Source organism: Lepus europaeus, chromosome 8 (assembly GCF_033115175.1).
Source record: "Lepus europaeus isolate LE1 chromosome 8, mLepTim1.pri, whole genome shotgun sequence".
Classification (NCBI taxonomy): Eukaryota; Metazoa; Chordata; class Mammalia; order Lagomorpha; family Leporidae; genus Lepus; species Lepus europaeus.
In genome coordinates, this window is record NC_084834.1 from 2,023,958 (window position 1) to 2,045,153 (window position 21,196).

The 21,196-nt window shown below is 41.3% G+C and overlaps 1 pseudogene; it reads right to left on the reverse strand.

Annotated features, from left to right (window-relative positions):
- Positions 1-236: 236 nt before the first annotated feature.
- On the reverse strand, positions 237-11,712 carry LOC133765803 (ubiquitin-conjugating enzyme E2 A-like; annotated as a pseudogene).
- Between the last annotated feature and the right edge of the window lie 9,484 nt (positions 11,713-21,196).

Below are 21,196 nucleotides of genomic sequence, written 5' to 3' on the forward strand. Positions count from 1 at the left end.
GTGAGTGCATTTGATGTCACAGAAGGTGGAAGGAAGTGTAGGAGGGCTAGGAACAGCTTGGCAAGGGAAGATGGAAATTGCATAGCACTTTTTGCTTTTTAAAATTTTTTTGTACATTTTGCTTTTAGTAATGTAATGATGATGAGGAATAAGAAGGTGACAGACACATCAATATTTGCTTTTCTTATGGCCAGCCTCTTGTTTTGTTCCACCTGGGGTCAGCAATCCTACAAACTCTATTCTACACTAGCAGAAACATACTTTTCATATTCCCACTTGTTTTCCTGGTACAGCTGAGCACCCTGGCCTTTTGCTGGACTATTGGGATTTGGTTCGTCCCAAAGTCTGGATGTTAAATTGTTAAAACACATCATAGGGTAGACTCCAGCGGTTCTGAAACATGTCCGTTTGCATACTACCTCTGCATTGACATTTGGATGAAACATCTTAGAGACAATTCATGTTGTAAATGGCTTATTTGGATATTCTTCAGTGAATTCTATTGTAAGGTTAAATGTTCCAACCAAACATGGGGTCCTTTCAGGCCCCAAAATGACCACATTCCAAGCCCTTATGTTGTCACATGGAGTCCTGCTGACTCTAGCTGGGAGAGCCTCCTGCAACACAACATAGTGGCTTGGAATGTGGTCATAAGCCAGCGTTGACTCTGTCTCTCTCTGTCTTTCTCTGTCTCTCTCTCTCCTTCCTCTCTCCTCTCTTCTCTCTCCTCTCTGTCTCTCTCCCTCCCTCCTCTCACTCTCCCTCCTTCCTTTCTCTCTCCCTCCTCTCTCTATATCTTTCTCTCCTCTCTCTCCCTCCTCCCTCCTCTCTCTCTGTCTCTCTCCCTCCTCTCTCTCTTTTTCTCTCCTCTCCTCCCTCCCTCCTCTCTTCCCCCCCCCGCCTCCCTTCTCTCTCTCCTTCTCCTCTCTCTGTCTCTCTCTCCGTGTCTCTTTCTCTCTCCCTCCCTTCCTTCCTCCCTCTCCTCTCTCTCCTCTCTCTTTCTCAGAGCCAGAGACGGGGCATACACCAGGGTCTCAGTCTCTGTGGAGACTAAGGAGGCAGAAGACACTCAAGGCCCTGAGGAGGGAGCAACGAGAGGACTGCGACTGCCCCACCAAAGTTGAGGGTCCATCTCTCAAAACCAACTTTAGTATACGATATGCATACAAGGGTATTCATTTTCTTAGATCCATGCTAACACTGAATATTAGGAAAACGTTAGGGGCTTGTATTATGGCACAGTGGGTTAAGACACCACACGCGACACTGGCAACCCATGTGAGTGCTGGTTGAGGTCCTGGCTGTCCCACTTCTGATCCAGCTCCCTTCTAAAGTTCCTGAGAAAGCAGAAGATGGGGCTGGCGCTGTGGTGCAGTGGGTTAACACCCTGGCCTGAAGCACCAGCATCTCTTACGGGTGCCGGTTTGAGACCCGGCTGCTCCACTTCCGATCCAGCTCTCTGTTGTGGCCTGGGAAAGCAGCAAAAAGAAAGAGGAAATGTTAAGATTTTCCTCATCTGACACATCAAAAATTTTATCTGCATTTAATTTTTAATTCATGTTGCTAAGAAGAACTCTTTTAAGAATTTCACCTTTAGATTTCATAAATTTTGAACACATTTAATTCATTATAATTTTCTGTTTTTTTATGAGTGTTCTCCATTAAAGGAATTAATCTCTTGCCTGCCATGACAATGTGGATAGTTTCTACAGTGTGTCATTTTTTTTTTTTTTTTTGACAGGCAGAGTGGACAGTGAGAGAGACAGAGAGAAAGGTCTTCCTTTTTGCCGTTGGTTCTCCCTCCAATGGCTGCCGCAGCCAGCGCACCGTGCTGATCCGAAGGCAGAAACCAGGTGCTTCTCCTGGTCTCCCATGCGGGTGCAGGGCCCAAGAACTTGGGCCATCCTCCACTGCACTCCCGGGCCACAGCAGAGAGCTGGACTGGAAGAGGAGCAACTGGGATAGAATCCGGCGCCCTGACTGGGACTAGAACCTGGGGTTTCGGCGCTGCAGGCAGAGGATTAGCCTAGTGAGCCGCGGTGCCAGGCTACAGTGTGTCATTTTTAAAAGAGATTAATTTATTTACTTGAAAGGCAGAGAGAGAGAGAGAAAGAGAGAGAGAGAGAGAGACCTTCCATTCACTGATTCCCTACCCAAGTGGTTGCAAATGGCTGCAACATTTGGGGCTGGGTGAGATTGAAGCCAGGAGCAGGGAACTCCATCCTTATCTCCTCCATGGGTGGCAAGAACTCAGGTACTGCAATCATCATCAGCTACTTCCCGGGTGCTGTAGCAGGGAGCTGGGTGGCAAGCACAGGGTAGCTGGGACTTGAATGGGCACTGTAATGGGATCCGAAGTGGCAGCTTAACTTGCTGTATCACAAAGCTTGTCCCCACAGTTGGTCATTTAATGATCAAATTTGTTTGAGCTATTTTATTTTGCCTGTAAAAAATTATAAATATTTATGGATTGAAAAATATTAGTCTTTTACTTTATGGATTCTGATTTCTAGGTCATGATTAAAAATACTTTCCTATTCTGACATTGTAAAAGTGCTTAACTATGTGTTGTTTTAGAGCTTCCTTTTAGCTTTCTTTGCTGTTGTAACGAACTGACACCAATTTATGGCTTTAAGCCACATCTGCGTAGTTTTTCACAGTGCTGGGAGTCAGAAGCCTGGATGCATTTTCTCCCAGCTGGGTCTCCTGCTTAGGGCCTCAGGAGGCTGAAGTCCAGGAGGACACAGTCACGCTGCTGTCTGGAGTGCTAGGGTGGAATCAGCTTCCATGTCTAACTCAGATTGTTGACTGGGTTCGGTTTCTTGTGCTGTAGGACTGAGTTGTCTTTGCTGGCTGTGAGCAGGGCCTGGATTTGTGTCTGCTGGGGGCCTGTAGTCATTCTCACACTTTCCACCTAGCCCTCCTGAAGCAACGGCAGGTTTAGTCCCCTCATGCTTCACATCTCTGCAACTCTCGTTCTGTGAAACGTGTCCATCCAGAGAAGTTCCCTACAGTTACATGCTCATGGGGTTAGATTGAGGCCACCTGGAAAACCCAGGGCGATCTCCAAATTTCAAGGTCCTTATCCTAATTACATCTGCAAAGCCCCTTTTGCCATGTACCATGATGTATGCACAGAAGACAGGGATTAGTTGTATGCACAACCACTTTTCCAATTACTAGTGACACGATATCCCTTTCATAAGTCTATTGGCTGTTTGTTTTCTCATGTAAATTGTTTATTCATATTTGAAAAAATTTTAGTTATCCATTTATAGATGCTCTTTACTTAATCTAGATACTATTCCTTTATCTGTTACATATGTTACAGTTAATTCTTTTCATTTTCTAGTTTTTATTTTGATTTTAAGAACATTTTATGAAAATCAGAAATTTTCACATATTTGCTTTTTGGAGAAAAAATGACTCGTTTTTATTCTAGTTGGTGTTTTATGGTTTGCCAAGACAAACACTGACATAGTTATTAAGCAACAATTCTAATTGCACACATGTACATAAGTATAAACCAACAAAGTTGGTTTAACTTGATTTAAATTTGTTAACAAGTTGGGCTTTCAAGATTTCCATCATGTTAAAATCCTACATTATTCCAGATGTAGTTACTGTTTATTGTTACTTTTACTATATAGAAGCCTATTAATTTGATTTAATCCAATTTGTCTATTTTTGCTTTTGTTGTCTGTGCTTTGGGAATGTCTTATCTAAAAAAAATTGTTGTTGAGTCCTTTGTCTTAATGTTTCCTCTGTGTTTTTTAATAGTTTTATAATCTAGGTCATAACATTTAGATAGTTCATCCATTTTGAGTTGAGTATTGTTTAGGGTGAGAGGTAACATGTTTCAGATTCCTCCTATTCGAAATCCAGGTTACCAGCATTGTTTATCCAGAGAGATTGTCCCTTGGCCGGGAATGTTTTGCTGTGTTGCTCAAAGATGACTTGGATGCAGATATGTGACTTTATTGCTAGGTCTTGGGTTGTTCATTAGTGTGTATGTGTGTTTGTGCCAGCACCACGATGTTTTGTAAAACAGCTGATGGTCCTGAAGTCTGGTGTAGTGATGTTTTCAGCTTTGTTACTCTTCTTCAAGATTGCTTCGGTTATTCAGAGTCTTTTGTGTTTAGCATTTTTTCCTAATTCTGTGGAAAAGTCATTAACATTTTTAAAAAGATTTGTTTATTTATTTGAACATCAGAATCACAGTGAGAGGGTGAGAGACAGATCTTCCATCCACTGGTTCACTCCTCAAATGGCTACAACGGCCAGGGCTGGCCTGGGCTGAGACAGGAGCAGGAGCTTCATCTGTGTCTCCCACCTAGGTGACAGGGGTGAGGACTTGGGCCATCCTGTGCTGCTTTTCCAGGTGCACAATGCACCTGGCTTCCAATGGGAGCCAAATTGAAGTGGAACAGCCAGGACTTGAACCAGTGTCCATGTGGGATGCCAGCACTGCAGTCGACAGCTTAACCGGCTGTGCCACAGCACTGGCCACTAGTCACCGGTATTCAGAGGGGATTGCAGCATTAAGTCTGTAAATCTCTTTGGACAGTATGGGCATTTTAATATTCTTCCCATTCATGAATATGTGGGTTCTTATTTATCTCAATTTCTTTCATTAGTGTTTAGTAATTTTCATTGTAGAGATCTTTTGCATTCTTGGTTATATTTATTCCAAGGTATGTGGTGTTCACTTGTGTGTATAGCTGTTGTGAATGGGGTTGATTGTATAAGCAGTTTCTCAGTGAATTCACTGTTGGTGTATAAAAATGCTCCTAATTTTTACAAGTTAATTTTGTATCCTGCAACTTCACAATCAGTTTTAATAGTGTCTTGATGCAGTCTCTCAGTTTTTTTGTATGTAGAATCCTGCAATATGCAAACGGAGGTACTTTGATACCTTCTCCCCTGTCCTGGTTCCTCCTTTTGTGTGCCTTTTAAGAGCAGTGAGAGTGGACATCTTTGCCTGGTTCCAAATCGTAGAGGACATATTTCAGATTTCCTCCATAAAATAAGATGTTGTCTGGGTGTTTGTTACATATAGTCTGCGTTATGTTGAGGTATATTCTATGTCTACCTTGTTGAGGTTTTTTTTTTTTTTTTGACCATAAATGGGTGTTGAAATGTACCTAATGCTTTATTTGCATTTATTAGGATGCATTTTTTAATCTTTGATTTTTTAAGTATGGTGAGTTACATTTATTGGTTTGTGTATGTTGAACCATTCCTACATCCTTTGGGTAAACTCACTTGGTCAATGCGAATGATCATTCTGATGTGTTGTTAAATGAGATTTGACAATTTTTTTTTAAGATTTAGTTATTTGAAAAGCAGAGTTACTGAAAGGCAGAGGCAGGAAGAAAGAAAGAGAGGTCTTCCCTCTGCTGATTCACTCCCCAAATGGCCGCAATGGCCAGAGCTGGGCTGATCAGAAGCCAGGAGCGTGGAGCTTCTTCCAGCTCTCCCATGTGGGTGCAGGGGTCCAAGGACATGAGCATGAGCAATCCTCCACTGCTTTCGTAGATACATTAGCAGGGATCTGGATTGGAAGTGGAGCAGCCAGGACTCGAACAGGTGCTCATATGGGATGCTGGTGCTCTAGGCAGTGGCTTTACCTATTGTGCCACAGTGCTGGCCCGTGCTTTAACTTTTTGTTTTTAAAATGATTTATTTATTTATTGGAAAGGCAGAGTTGCAGAGAGAGGGGGCAACACAGAGACAGAGAGAGATCTTCCATCTGCTCATTCAGTCCTCATATGGCCAACGAAACAGCCTGAAGCCAAGAGCTAGGATTGTCTTTCGGGTTTCCCAGGTAGGTAGCAGATCCTGAAAGCTTGGTCCATCTTCTGCTGCCTCACAGGCACATTAGTAGGGAGCTGGATCAGGAACTTGTACTGGTGCTCCTGTGGGGTACCAGCATTGCAGGTGGCAGCTTTACCCACTATGCCACAACACTGGCCCCTGCTTGAACTCTAAGCGTTTGTTTTCTTCTACTACTTCTGGATTTTGTTTCTTCATATTTCTTCTAGATCCATAGATGCATTGTTTGGCTGTTTGCATCTTTTTTTTTTATCTTGATGCTAACTGCTGTAAACTTCAGTCTTACTATTGCTTTTGCTTTTTTCATAAGTTTTTACATCTTGTATTTCTGTGTTCATTAGTTTGAAGGAAATTTTTAATTATCCTTTTGATCTATTCAATAACCCATTTTCATTAAGGAGCATGTTCAGTCTCCATAAGTCTGTATAATTTATACAGTTACTTTTGCTTACTTCTGTTTTTATTCTATTGTAGTCAGAAAAGATACATAACATATTTCTTTTTTTTTTTTTTTGACAGGCAGAGTGGATAGTGAGGGAGAGAGAGACAGAGAGAAAGGTCTTCCTTTTTGCCGTTGGTTCACCCTCCAATGGCCCCTGTGGCCAGCTCATTGCGCTGATCCGAAGCCAGGAGCCAGGTGCTTCTCCTGGTCTCCCATGCGGGTGCAGGGCCCAAGGACTTGGGCCATCCTCCACTGCCTTCCGGGGCCATAGCAGAGAGCTGGCCTGGAAGAGGGGCAACCAGGATAGAATCCGGCGCCCCGACCGGGACTAGAACCCGGTGTGCTGGCACCGCAAGGCAGAGGACATATTTCAATTTTTAAAAAAAATTGTTGACACTTGTTTTTTTCACCTACTATGTAGTCTGTCCTAGAGAATCTGGTGATGAAAAAAGTGTGCATGCTGTACCTATTGGAATGTTCTGTAACTGTGAGGGGCAGTTAGTCCATACGGTAGTGTAGCTCTGATATTTGTTTTTTGATTTGTCTGGATGATATATCCCTTGATGACATTAGGGGTGTTGAATTCCTCCAGCTGATGTATTGGATTACATCTCCATTTATATTTGTTTTATAAAAGTGGGTGCTCCAGCTCTAGGTGTATATGTATTTACGATAGACATACTTTATTTTTGAATGTATTTCTGAACCCTTATAGTGACCTCAAACTTTTTACCATTTTTGTCTTAGTCTATTTTGCCTAATGAAAGAATAGCCTGCTCACTTTCGATTTCCATTTGTATGGAATGTTTTTGTCCCATCATTTCACTGTAAGTCTGTGTGCCTTTTTTTCTGTTAAGATTTATTTACTGTTATTTGAAAGGCAGAGTGAGAGAGAGAGAAGGGAGGGAGTGAGAAAGAGACAGAGAGAGAAAGAGAGAGAGAGAAGGAGAGAGAAGAAAGAGAGAGAGAGAGAGAGAGGGAGAATGAATATGAATATCCACTAGTTTTATCCGCAGCTGCCCACAGCACACTGCCACGGCGTGACTGGGCCAAAGCCAGGAGGGCACAGCTGCACTCAGGTCTCCCACATGGGATGGGTGGCAGGGACTCGAGTACTTGAGCCGACCTCCGCTTCCTTCCAGCACACTTCCGGGAAGCTGATGCTAAGCACAGAGTAGCTGGGACGTGGACTGGTACTCCGTATGGGATGTGTGTGTCCCAAGCAGCTTTGCATACTGCAACACAAGGTCCCGAATGGACACTCCGCTGCAGTACTTGTGTACATGTTTTCCTTAACTGGTGTAATTTAATTATTTTTAACTTTTATCCAGAGAAGTTGACAGTTTCATATAGCTGAACCTATCAGTTAAAATTTCTTCTACTGCATTACTTTGTAAAGGTTCTTTTTCATTACTAATTATTTTTCTTATGCATTTTTCCATAAAATTATTTTAATGTGCAGTATGTGGTGTGTCTCCCATTGGTCTTATTTTCTCAATTGTTAACCAGTTATTTTATTTATTCCTTTAAGTAAAATTACCTTTATCCACTGAATTTTAAAATGGTAACAGGGAGGCATCTAGAGTTTTTTATGTTCGGTAAGAATGTCACAAAGTAATTCACAGTCTGTCCTGACTGATGATTCAGAGGATGGATGTTCAAAATGAATTTTCCAGCCTTTTAAAAAATAATCCCACAAGGGAATAACAAGACTAGAAAGCTAAAATATATGGGACAGATGATGTGCACTGTGTGATTTATTTGTATTATCTCATTTAATATTTACAGCAACCTCACGGGCTAATTATTCTCCCAATTTTATGGGTGAGGAAGCTGTGCGATGAAAGCTTGCCCGTGAGTAAGGAGGTGGGGCTTTATAGCCTGTGATTTTTCGTGTTTGCTTCGTAAGTGAAAACAAAAGGCGCCCAGGCTTTTTGATGTTGACATAATTAGGGATGTGGAGGCCTCCCCTGGACGTGAGTCAGCTAAGTGTGAAGGTAAAACCACTGTTCTGGGGCATTCGCCTAGCAGTTAAAGTGCCAGCTGAGATGACCACATTCCACATGGGAGTTCCCGGGTGCAATACCCAGCCCCGGCTTTACTTCAACGTTTTCTCCTAATGCTCACTCTGGGAGGTACAGGTGATGACTCAAATAACAGTGCTCCTGTCTCTCAGGTGAGATACCTGGACTACCGAGGTCCTAACTTCTGGCTTTGGCCTCATCCCAGCCTTGGCAGCTGAAGGCGTTTGAGGAGTGACTTAAACAATGAGAGTCTCTTTAAAAATTATACTTTCAAATGTGCTAATCTTAGAAATGGGTGTAGAAATTTTCTTTTTACCCCTTAGTGTCTCTTTCCTTTTGGTAGCAGAAAATTTCTCATTTAGTAAGCAGCTGAGTTCATTGCAGTGTTTGCTCATTGTGACCCTCTTATGAGATGCCTGTGATAATAAACAATGACTTGTGGTCTTTGTAACAAGCTGGAACAAACTTAGAGTTCAGCAGTTCGCTGCTTTCCGAATCACTGCTCAGTCTAACACTACAAAATGCTGTATCTGTTGTGTTTACACTGTGGTGTCGGTACAGTGGCTCAAAAATCATCACTGTTGGCAGAAGAAAATTAGGAGAGAAATGTGCTAGTCTCAGATATCTTTCATTCCTCTCTGAAATAGGTAGATAACATCTCAGGTGGCATAATTTATCTCCTTGGAGTGGGTGGATAGAAACATGTTGTATGGTATTATAAGAAGATATCCTCCCACTTTTGATAGCTCTCTCTATTTTTTTCCTATGCAAATACCTGATATATGTAAATGATCAAAGAGACTCTTAAACCTCTTTATAAATCGAGTATTCCACGACAGGGGTACCAGCATGTGATGGTGGTCCTGGTATCCTAAATAGTGGGAACTCTATGCAGAAACATTAGAAGTTAAGGTAAAGAAAAACCTCTTATTGTTAAAGCACCAGACTTACTTTATATATCAAATAATAAACAAAACACTAGGATTGATTGTATTGCAATTTCTCTCTTTTTTATTTTTTCAGAGAATGGTCACAGTTATAGTGCTGAGTCACCATTACTGTGTTAGATTTCTTGGTTGTCATGGTTAATGGCTTGGAGCTAAATGTGTATATTTTTGAGTCTTATAATAGATTTATGTTTTCTCATATCACAACTCTATCTCAATTTGCCAATAAGTAAAATAGAGGTAAATTAAAAATCATGAGATATATTCTTCCTCCAAATGTTTGGGTTTCCTAGACTACTAAAGGCCAGACTTTTCCTTGATAATTTGCTTTAAATAGAATGGGAGACTCATAGGGTGCATGTCCTACACAGTCAGTGAGCTAGCACACACAAGTCCACAGGAAACGAAAGCTCAGGATATTGCACAATCTGCGTGAGTGTCACTTCATCTTCCTGAATCTGCAAAGCCTGCCTTCTACTTGATCTCATCCCTACCAACTTAAAAAACTAAAACTACATCAAAATCAAACACACAACATAGGTGCATTCAGACCCATTTTTCCATTGTGACTTTGGCATAGTGGTGGCAGCGATGAGCAGGACTTCATCTGCACTTTCTCGGCCTCTTTGTCCATGACTGTGTGTATAAGTCACTGCAACAGGTTACTCCAGGTCTCACAAGTACCCCTAACTTAAACACACTGAATTCCCTTCCCTTTAGGCATTCATGATCTCAGAATGGGGTGGCAGTGGGGTGGGGTGTCTATCGTCTAAGTGATAATTAAACTTTTATCTTAAAAATAGGTCAGGAGGGGCATGATGGTACAGCGGATTAAGCTGCCATTTGCCAACTGGTGTCCTATCAGAGTGCCGATATGAATGCCAGCTGCTCTGCTTCCCAACCTGTGCTTGGGAAGGCAGCAGATGATGGTCAGAGTACCTGGGCCCCTGCGTCCATGTGGGAGACCCACATGGAGCTGCTGTCCCTTGGCTTCAGCTTGGCCCACACTTGGCTGTTGTGACCATTGGGGAGTGAACTAGAGGAGGGAAGTCTCTCCCCTTTTGCCTTTCAAATAAATAAATGAATCTTTTTTCTTTTTTACAACAGTAGTTTCAGCAATAAGGAATTTGTAGCATAATAGCATACTTTATTTCCTGAAATAAATGCATTTAGAAAGATGATTCACACAAGTGTAACATTGGGTCTTTTGATGGATTTATGATGGGGGCCTCACGTATTTTGTCATTGCTTCCTCAGATTGAGTTTTACCATCTTTGTTTAAAATTGTATGGTTTTATTCAGTAACATAAAAACACTTCTTATTGGATTGGTGAATATCATAAAAATTGTTGTCCCTCTTGGGTCTTCAATCTTTTTTGAATTTCAGAGCATCTCTTTAACTAACTGAAATTGTAAACTTCTACCTGGAGAATCTGACAGACTTGACACACCTTTTCTAGAACAAGAGATTCTTTTCTGGTGTTCAGTGTGGTCACAGATCCTGTAGCCTGTCAGCTACCTTTGTGGAAGTGGAAGCTATATTTGGAAAGAAGTCAGCAAACCTCAGATTGTAATTGTTTTCCCTGCCAAAAAAAGCAGAATTCTGCTGCAGCTCTGACAGCTGTGCCTGGTCATGGAGAGAAATCTTCAGCAAGAAAACAAAGGAGCATTTATCCCTAGCATGCATTATGCTCTAATAGTGTACATAGTCTGTCCATCATTTTAAAAACAGTGTGCATAATTTTAAATAACTCTACCAAGAAATAGCAATATCAAGGGGCTTTATTTCTTCCTATTTTGGTTTTTTAAAATCATGAAAATTTGTTTTTTTTTTCCCCTCAGAGGAAAAGAGAAAATAACTCTAGATGGATTCATTTCAAGCATCTTGGGGGTAAAATAAAGAATGTTTTTTCGGTTTTTGTAGGAGTGTATTTCTAGAGATGACATAGCTGGAGCTTAAGCATTTCCATCACTCCTGTAGTCAGTTAAAATAAAGGCTTTATTCTGTTATGCTACGATAGCTTTAGACCAAAGTCCGGAATTCCTTGGGTAACTGTTTGTGACTCTTGGCTTCCAAAACAAAATCTTTGTGTTTTGACAAAATGCCTCCCTGAAAAGACTGAACATAATTCAAACTTTCTTCTCTTGATAAGAAGAATAAGCACGAGTATTTTGAAAATCTAGTGTAGTAGGTGTGCATTGCCTTCCAGAAGCACAGCTGTGCTAATCATTATGTTATTTTTTTTCCCCTAAAACTATGGCAAAAAATGCAACTCAATTACCATCAGTTCTTATTTCCTTCCTGGCTCTGTGTATTGTGGGTTTATATAACAAAATATGTGAGGCTGAGTAATGTAGAAAGAAAAGGATTTATTTAGCTTACAGTTTTAGGGCTGAAAGTCCAGGGTAGGATGATCTCACCAGGTTGGCCTCTGGTGAGGGCCTTCTGGCTGCATTGCAACATGGTGGATGGCATCCCACGTTGAGTACATGTATGAATGCTCACATGGCAGGAGAGGAAACAAGAGACTGAAGAGGGGTCAGACTTGCCCATTGTTAACAACCCATACTCGAGGGAATACGTCTGCTGTTGTAATACCTAACCACACGGTGAGGTGGCGTTAGTTCCTTCATGCGGGCATTGATGACCCAATCGCCTCCCATTAAGCCCACCTTGCTGAGGTCTCACCACCTTTCTGTACTGTTGCATGGGGAACAGGCTTCCAGAATATGAACAATTTGGGGATAAACTGATTGCAAACCACAGCACCTCTGTGACAGTCACCAGAGTTCTTTGAGTAATGTCCTGACAGAGAGCTGCTTTGAGCCGTCTTTGTCACTAAAGGTTCACTAATTAGCAAAATTCCTTGACAGCGGGATGTCCAGCATTGCTGCGGAATGGGCTGCACACCTTGAAGCCTTAGTCTGGCCTTCGCTGTGGTACTGACCCTGTATATACAGTTTGATGTTAAGCCAGGAACTTGCTCTGTCCTTACAGATCAGACTCCCCCCGGGCAGTGCTGTGCAGGCTGCTCATGCAGAACGTTCTGTTGCTGCTTCCAGGCTGTACTGTTGGCTTCCCACACGTCCTGAGGCACACACTGCCTTGTTCCTAATCTCAGCAGAGAACTGGAGCAGGACGACCCGATCAGGCTGGGTCTGATCTCACCGCCTGTGGACCTCAATGGCCACCATGATGAAACAGAGAAAGGATGTATTGTCATCAGTCTAGGAGAGGTCTTGGTGCCAGGACATCTAGCGCTCTGTTCTTATCACAGCTACACCAGAGTCCTGCAGCTGCTTTTCAATGTCTCCAGTCCAGCTTCCCCTCATAGCCTCCTTGAAAACCCCAAAACATCCTCATCCAGGAAGGAAATAGTCTTGGGGGGATGGAAGCTTGCTCCTTCCTCTTCTGTTGACAGATTAAACGTTCTCTTTCCTTTTCCCTCAGATCTTGTCCTCATTATTTTGATTCAGCACTGGGGACACAAGGGCAGAAGTTTGGGTAACGGTCCCTCAGTGGGCCACACTCTGATTTCTTTTCCCCCTGAGTGCTTGTCTCCTGAGGACCGGAGTGGGAACCCAGTGATGGCTTTCTCTCCTTGGGGGCCTCAGTATCCCTAGTCGTGGTACAGGTCCCTTGCTCTCATCTCTGTGTCTTTCTCCTCCTTCCTACAGCAGGAACTACTGACACGTCTCCTCGTAGTAACCAGTGTGAGAACACACTCTCAGAATAGGGTCTGACGCCTCTTACAGTGATGCTTGGTGTTCCTACTCTTATTCTGGGGACAGTAGAGCACAGCACACAGGAGCACAGTCCCTTAAGACAGACTGTGGTGTTCACATCCCTGAGTTACTTGAATTCAGGAAATTTTACCTGTTGGGAGTTTGTTTCTTCATCTGCATAATGGGGGTAGAAATGAACTATTTCATACAGTTTTTTAGCAGTGTAAGACATTCGGGAAAGTGCCTTGTCATAGGAAGAGCTTAATAAATGATACCTTTTATTGCCTGGCTGGTTGCAGTGCTGTTAACGGTTTTAAGTAGTATGCAGTTCTTCTCAAGCCCTATACTATGACTCCGTGATGATTCAATTTTAGGAAATTGTGAGATGGTTTTGTTTCTTTATAACATTTTCAAACACATTTCTTATGAAAATACAACTTCTAATCAGAAGTATACAAGCTTCATATTTACTATTATTTGAATCTTTGGAACCCTAAGTAAAAAAAATAATCTACCCCTAAAAGTTGCTGAAAATACTAATGGCTGATGTGGAAACTAGAAGCAGAGGATTTCTATAACAGAAGAGATGGCACAGAAAACAAAACAGGAGTGATCTTGGAGAGCCAAACCTGTGTATCTTTTTCAAAAGATTAGTTCCTGTAACTCAGGAGATTAGAATCTACAATCATTCTCAGGATATTTCAAATTATTTTAATCTTTGCTATCTTGACTTATATTATCATGTTTAGAAGGCAACTAAAACAAGTAGATTTACTATTTATTCACCCAATATATGTAATATAAAATGTTTTAAAATATTTGTAACCATATCCTTGATACAGACCAATTGGTAGATTCTAAAAATTTCTTGAAACTACCTCTTAGATATACCCATCTATACCAACATCTATCTAAATCTATATATCTCAGTAAACCATATTTTAAATATTTTACATACAAATATTAGGTGAACAAAGAATAATGAGTTACATTGTTTCATGTGTCTTCTGACCTTGAGAATATGTGTTGTGGAAGCAGAGATTAAAATAAATTGAATATTGTCCTGAAACTTTGTCCTTTCTTATTGATTAAAAGTACTACTACAACCAGCGCCTCCAACAAAAATAGCAGCTAATATAAAGGTTAGATATTTCAGCATCAGGAATATAGTTGAATAGATTCTAGAGATGAATTGTTAAATTTTATTTAATTATTAAAAGGCAGAGTGACAGAGAAGGAAAGACAGAAAGAGGTCTTCTATATGGTGTTTTCCTCCTTGAATTCACAATAGCCAGGGCTGGGCCAGGCTGAAATCAGGGGACAGGAACTCCAGGTGGGTCTCCCACATGGGTGGCAGGAACCTAGGTACTTGGTATATCATCTGCTACCTCCTAGGTGCATTAAATCCAAGAACCAACAATGGCTGGAGCCAAAGCTGGGATTGGCAAACTCAACCCAAGCCTACCAGCTTGGTGACAGGAACCCAGATTCTTGAGCCATCACTGCTGTCTCCCAGGGTCTGCAGTGATGGGAGCTGGAGTCAAGAGTGGAGCTAGGTACTGACACCAAGCGCTCTAATGTGGGTGTGGGCTAAAGATGGGTGTCCTGCCCACTATGCCAAATGCCTACCGCCTGAAGAGTTCGTGCTGATTATAGCTCCCTTATCCTTCCCTCATGAAGAATAACTCATAAGAAAAATAAAATATAAGGAATCACTTTATAGTCTTTGGATTTTAGATAAAGCTTTATAAAACTCTGATACTTCCTGAAAATGAGCCTTGATTCCAAGTACATCAGGAACAGTGTGAAAAAAAATTAAAGTGTCCTAAATGTCCACTGTTACTGTATTTATTTTTGATATCCCATATGGTCACATCAAGTGTCTGCAATAAAGCATTTGAAGCATTCTCGCCAGTTTGGCTCGTGTGGTAGATAGAATACATTTAATTATATTCTGACCTAGTAGAGCAGATTCTGAAAGAGAGAAACAAAAATCTGCCTTAGTGGCAGCTGGAGGAATGAAATCCCATTCCTTGCCCGGTTTCCAAGGGGTGATCATGAGTTGTTCTGGACAGATTTTATGTAAAAATAGGTTTTCTACATATGAACAAGATTAACATACTGCCTTAAACAGGGTCAAGTTATGCACAGGACAAAGGGTGTGGAGATTCATTTCTTCTAATCATTTAAATACCACTGTGTATGTATGTTGAAATAAATTTTTGCTAAATTATCAGTTTAAAGTAATTGACTATATTTTTTAAAATTGTATTTTTAAACTTTTGAATTCAGTGCTTCATACACTTTAAGAAGGTGTATATACTTAATAGACTTCCAGTCCACAAATGCAACAGGCTAAATTGAAAGATTTCATTGCAATTTGAAAACAATAGAATCAGTAAGTTTCAAGATATTGTTGAAAATAATCTTTTATATCAGTTAAAGGGATTACATTGCTTTTTAAAATTAACCAATACTACTTTTGCTTGATTAGTTGTAACCAAAGTTTAAAGTGTTCAAATTGAATACTTTCATTAATGAACAATATCCTTTTTTTTTTTTATTTGACAGGTAGAGTTATAGACAGAGAGACAGAGAGAGAGAGAGAGAGAGAGAGAGAGAGAGAAAGGTCTTCCTTCCATTGGTTCACCCCCCAAATGGCCATTATGGCCGGCGCTGTGCAGATCTGAAGCCAGGAGCCAGGTGCTTCTCCTGATCTCCCATGTGGGTGCAGGGCCCAAACACTTGGGCCATCCTCCACTGCCTTCCCGGGCCATAGCAGAGAGCTGGATTGGAAGAGGGGCAACTGGGACAGAATCCGGTGCCCATATGGGCTGCTGGCACCACAGGCGGACGATAAACCAAGTGAGCCACGGCGCTGACCCAATGAACAATTTCTACAGTAATGGGGCAGAACAATCAGAACATGTCAGTGGTAAACCAAAGTAAGCCTTTCTTCTGTTCATAAGTTTGTGCATCTGAGTCTACTTCAGCTGATTTCAGCCCATTTGTTGGGATAGCTGCTCTGTGTGGGCCTCCTGCTCCTAGGATTCACAGGTAAATGTGGCAAGGGCCTGGTGAAGATGGCAGAGATACAGAAAAGAATGCCTGGGCAAGACAAGCCGTGGTACCTCCCACCTGCGGCACAGCTGCTGGTTCTCATTGATCAAGACCAGTCACATGGTGAAGCTGAACGGCAAGAGCAAAGGAAATTTGACTCGGCTTCCTCTCCCAACAAGGAAGCCATGACAGATGATGAGGGTTTGTGGCCAGTAAATCAGAGTGCCACGGAGACTTTTCCTTAGCCTTCACTGCTACAAAATCAGGAAAACTAACTTAGAAGAACAGCATTTATGGCAGAAATTGGCTGAGTATAGTTGTTTAGATATTCAGGATGGACACTTTGAGTACATGGCTAAATGACAAGACAATGAGGGTGTCCTGGTCACGCGTAGAGCTCTGAACATTTTTTTAACCCAGAAGGTAACAGTAAGATGCTTTCTAACCCACCGTTCAAAACATTTGACTCTAGAAAGCATTTAAGCATTTCACTGTGTGTTTGAGAGGCATTTTGAAATTATTTTAAAATATGGCCAGTAACATGCCATTGATCCTTCTGCTGTGTGAATCATTATTTTCTGTGTAGTCTAGTCTTAGCATACCTTATTATTATATTTCTACTCTGAATGGCTAACTTGCAGGCTATTCAAGGCGCTGAATTCATTACTGGTATATGTACGCTAGGTAGTGAAGAACTGTTTCCCTCATTGTCCAGCTTGTGTGCACCCGATTCTTTTCCATGGTCAGCATATGCTAGCAGGCAGGTGCAAACTCTGACATCATGGCCCACTCTATATTTGGCAGCCAAGAAATCCCTCTGCTTAGGGGCACACTGTAATTACATTCCCATTTTTCACAATTTCTTTCAATACTGAATCAAAATTAGGAGGCAAGGCCAAGTGTTTTCTATGATTAATGGCATGTGGTAATTGGCATTAAGAAACAAACTTTAGAATTGAGTAGCTATACCCTCCACTGCTGCACTCATAGCTGCTACTCTATTAGTACTAATCACAACATATATTACCTTTTTCTATTTTACATTTTCAAAGCCATCATTAACTAAAGTTAACAAATATTGCTTCTCCTGCATCATAAACCTTCTGCAACAGGAAAAAAGCTCACAATTTTTTCTCATAGATTCCCACTGCATTTTTATAGAGATGGGTTGTGCTCTGTCCATCAATGGCTTCAAATCCAGCTCTAAAGTCGAATCACTTTTGATTTTTGGCATGCACATGGAGATTTCATGCTGTTGTAATCATGTGTCACTCAACATTGTCATGCAATGGAGAGGTTTTGACAATAGCTTGTTTCCTCTCTAACTTTAATCTGTGCTTTTTATTTTGGGGCTACTTTTATAGTTTATCAGCAACTTGGTGATTCATAACTTTTTTTAAAAATAAACACTCAAAGTATGATTGACATACAAAATGAGGGTAAGCACACATCTATGGAATAATCACCACAATTTATTCTATAAATCTGTGAACTTTACATAGCAAAATTAAAATATGTATTTGAGGTGGAGGGAAGGGAAGAGAGAGAGAGATTGATTCTGTCTGCTGGTTTACTGGGCTGCACCAAAGCCAAGAGTTGAGAACTCAATATAGGTCTTCCATGTATGTAGCAGAAACCCCATTACTCAAGGCATCACTGCTGCCTCTCAGGTTACACACATACAGGAAGCTGGAGTCAGGAGTAGGGGCTGGGACTCAAACATAGATACTCTGGTACCGCACTTGGGCATCTTAACCAGCATCTTAACTGGCATCTTTGCTGACAGACCAGTCTGCACCGACATAGTAAAATCTTAGATGTACAATAGACTGTGGACAGCACTGTTGTACTGTCCACAGTTTACTTTATACTATATATTTGTGGACTTCATTGCACACCTCCCTGATTCCACTCCTCTCAACTCCTAAACTTTTTGTGAATTTTGTTAGTCTTCACAAAAACTAATTCCTTTATCAGTTTTTAAATTCTCTATTTCATTTATTTCAGCACTAATCTTTTTTTAAAAAAAGATTTATTTATTTATTTGAAAGAGAAGGAGAGGCGAAGAGAGAGAGAGAGAGAGAGAGGTAGAGAGAGAGAGGGAGGGAGGGAGGGAGGGAGAGAGAGAGAGAGAGAGAGAGAGAAAGAGAGAGAGAGAGAGAGAGAGAGAGAGAGAGAGTCTTCCATCCGATAGTTCACTACCCAATTGGCCACAACAGTTGGAGCTGAACTGATCCAAAACCAGGAGCCAGGAACTTCCTCTGGGTCTCCCACATGGGGGCAGGGGCTCAAGGACTTAGGCTATCTTCTCTGCTTTTGCAGGCCATAGCAGCGAGCTGGATCAGTAGTGGAGTAGCCGGGACTCGAATTGGCACCCATATGGGTTGCCGGCACTGCAGGCGGCAGCTTTATCTGCTATGCCACAGTGCTGGCCCCTCAGCACTAATCTTATGATATTCTCACTTGCACTAGCCTTGATCTTCGTGTTTTATCTTTTTTTTAGCTCCTTGAGGGCTAACATTAGGCTGTTTATTTGAAATATTTTCTCTTTTTTTTTTTTAACATGAAGGCAACTTAATGCTATAAAATTTTACTTCATACTGTTTTGCCACATGCCATAAATTTTAATAATTGTGGTAAGCTATGTTTCATTTTTACTTATCTCAATATATTTTCTTTTTTAAAACATTTTATTTACATAAGGTGAACAAATTTCATGTGTAATATACATATTTAGGAGCATAGTGATACTTCCACTCCACCCTCCCTCCTAACCTCCCTCCCACCATCCCATCTCCTTCCTTTCTTATTTTTTTTAAATTTTCATTAGTTAATTAAATTTAAGGTAAACAAACTTCATGTATTCCATATGTACAGATTTAGGAACATAGTGATCCTTCCCACCCTACACTCTCCCACCCACACTCTCACGTTTCCTCCTCCTTCCTCTCTTATTCCCGCCTTAATTTTTATAATTATCTCTTTCAGTTTACTTTATACTCATAAGATGAGCCCTAAGCTAAGTAGAGTTCAATAAGTAGTAAGAAGAAAAAAATCCTGTTCCTCAAAAGTAAAGGGCTCTAAGCAATCACCAAATCTCCACACTATATCTTAGCCAAAAGGCCGAGAAGTGATACCAAATCTCAAAATATCAATTTCACTCCTACACATAACGTTTTTAGTACTCCATTAGTTACTCCAGATCAGGGAAAACATATGATATCTGCATTTTTATGTCTGGCTTATTTCAGTAAGTATAATGGTTTACAGATGCATTCACGTTGTTGCAAAAAGCAGGATTTCATTTTTGTTTACCATTGAGTAGTATTCCATGGTGTATATGTACTATAATTCTTTATCCAGTCATCAGTTCAGGGACATCTGGATTGATTCCATGTCTTAGCTACTGTGAATTGAACCGCAAGGAACATAAGGGTACAGATAACTCTTTCATATACTGATACCATTTCTCATGGGTATATTCTCAGGAGTGAGATGCTGGGCCATGTGGTAGATCTATGTTCAGCATTCTGAAATAGCTCCATACTGTATTCTACAATAGCTGGACTTCTTTACATTCTAACCAAAAGTGTATTAGAGTACCTTTTCTTCCATGTCCTTGATATCATTTATTGTTTTTGATTTCTATATGACAGCCGTTCTAACTGGGGTGAAGTGCAACCTCATTGTGGTTTTGATTTGCATTTTCCTGATGGCTAGTGATCCTCAGCATTTATTCATCTGTCTGTTGGCCATTTGAATTTCTTCTTTTGTAAAATGTCATTCAAGTCCTTTGGCCATTTCTATTTTCTTCTTCTTCTTCTTCTTTTTTTTTTTTTTGACAGGCAGAGACAGACAATGAGAGAGACAGAGAGAAAAGTCTTCCTTCTATTGGTTTACCCCCCAAATGGCCGCTACGGCTGGTGCACCATGCTGATCTGAAGCCAGGAGCCAGACGCTTCCTCCTGGTCTCCCATGCAGGTGCAGGGCCCAAGCACTTGGGCCATCCTCCACTGCCTTCCCGGGCCATAGCAGAGAGCTGGCCTGGTAGAGGAGCAGCCAGGACAGAATCTGGCGCCCCGACCGGAACCAGAATTGGGGGTGCTGGTGCTGCAGGCAGAGGATTAGCCTAGTGAGCTGGCCCCCATTTCTTAACTTGGAAGTTTGTTTTGTTGTTTTTGAGCTTCTCGAGCTCTGTGTAAATGCTGAATATTAATCCTTTATCAGTTTGCAAATATTTTCTCCCATTCTGTCAGTTGCCTCTTCACTTTGCTGAGTGGTTCTTTTGCAATGCAGAAGCTTCTCAGCTTGATGTAATCCCATTTGTCAATTTCAGCTTAGATTGCCTGTGATTCTTGGGTTTTTCCAAGAAGTCTTTGCCTATGCCATTTTCTTGCAGAGTTTCCTCAGTATTCTCTAATAATTTGATAGTATTGGGTTGTAGATTGAGGTTTTTTGATCCATTTTGAATGGATTTTGTGGAAGGTGTAAGGTACCCAGTTTCCCCAGCACCATTTGTTAAAGAGACTGTCCTCATTTCGGGGATTGATTTTAGCTCCTTTGTCAAAGATAAGTTGGTTGTAGAATCATGGATTGATTTCTGGAGTTTCTATTCTGTTCCATTTCTCTACAAGTCTTTTTGTGCCAGTACCAGGCTGTTTTGATTATAACTGCCCTGTAGTATATCTTGAAATCAGGCACTGTGATGCCTTTGGCTTTGTTTTTGTTGTACAAGATGGCTTTAGCTATCTGGGGTCTCGTGTGTTTCCATATGAATTTTAGCATCATTTTTTATAGATCTGCAAAGAATATCATTGGGATTTTTACTTGGGATTGCATTGAATCTATAAATTGCATTTGGGATTATGAACATTTTGATGATGTTAATTCTTCGCCTGTCTTGGGGCGAGAAGGTGAACTGTGCCGGGGTGCGCAGGAGCACTGAGCTGGGCATGCACGTGAGGGCCGCCTCTTCAGCCCCCCAGAACACTTGAGGGGGAAGCCGCCTTCTGTGCCCAGGATGAAAAAGCTGGGGTCAAAGCTGGAGAAGCACACTGCCATTGTGCCCACCTTGGTCTTCCCCCTGGTGGGCTTTGTTGGTGAGATGTGTTTCTTGTAGGCAGCAAATAGATGGGTCTTGTTTTTTAATCCATTTAGCCATT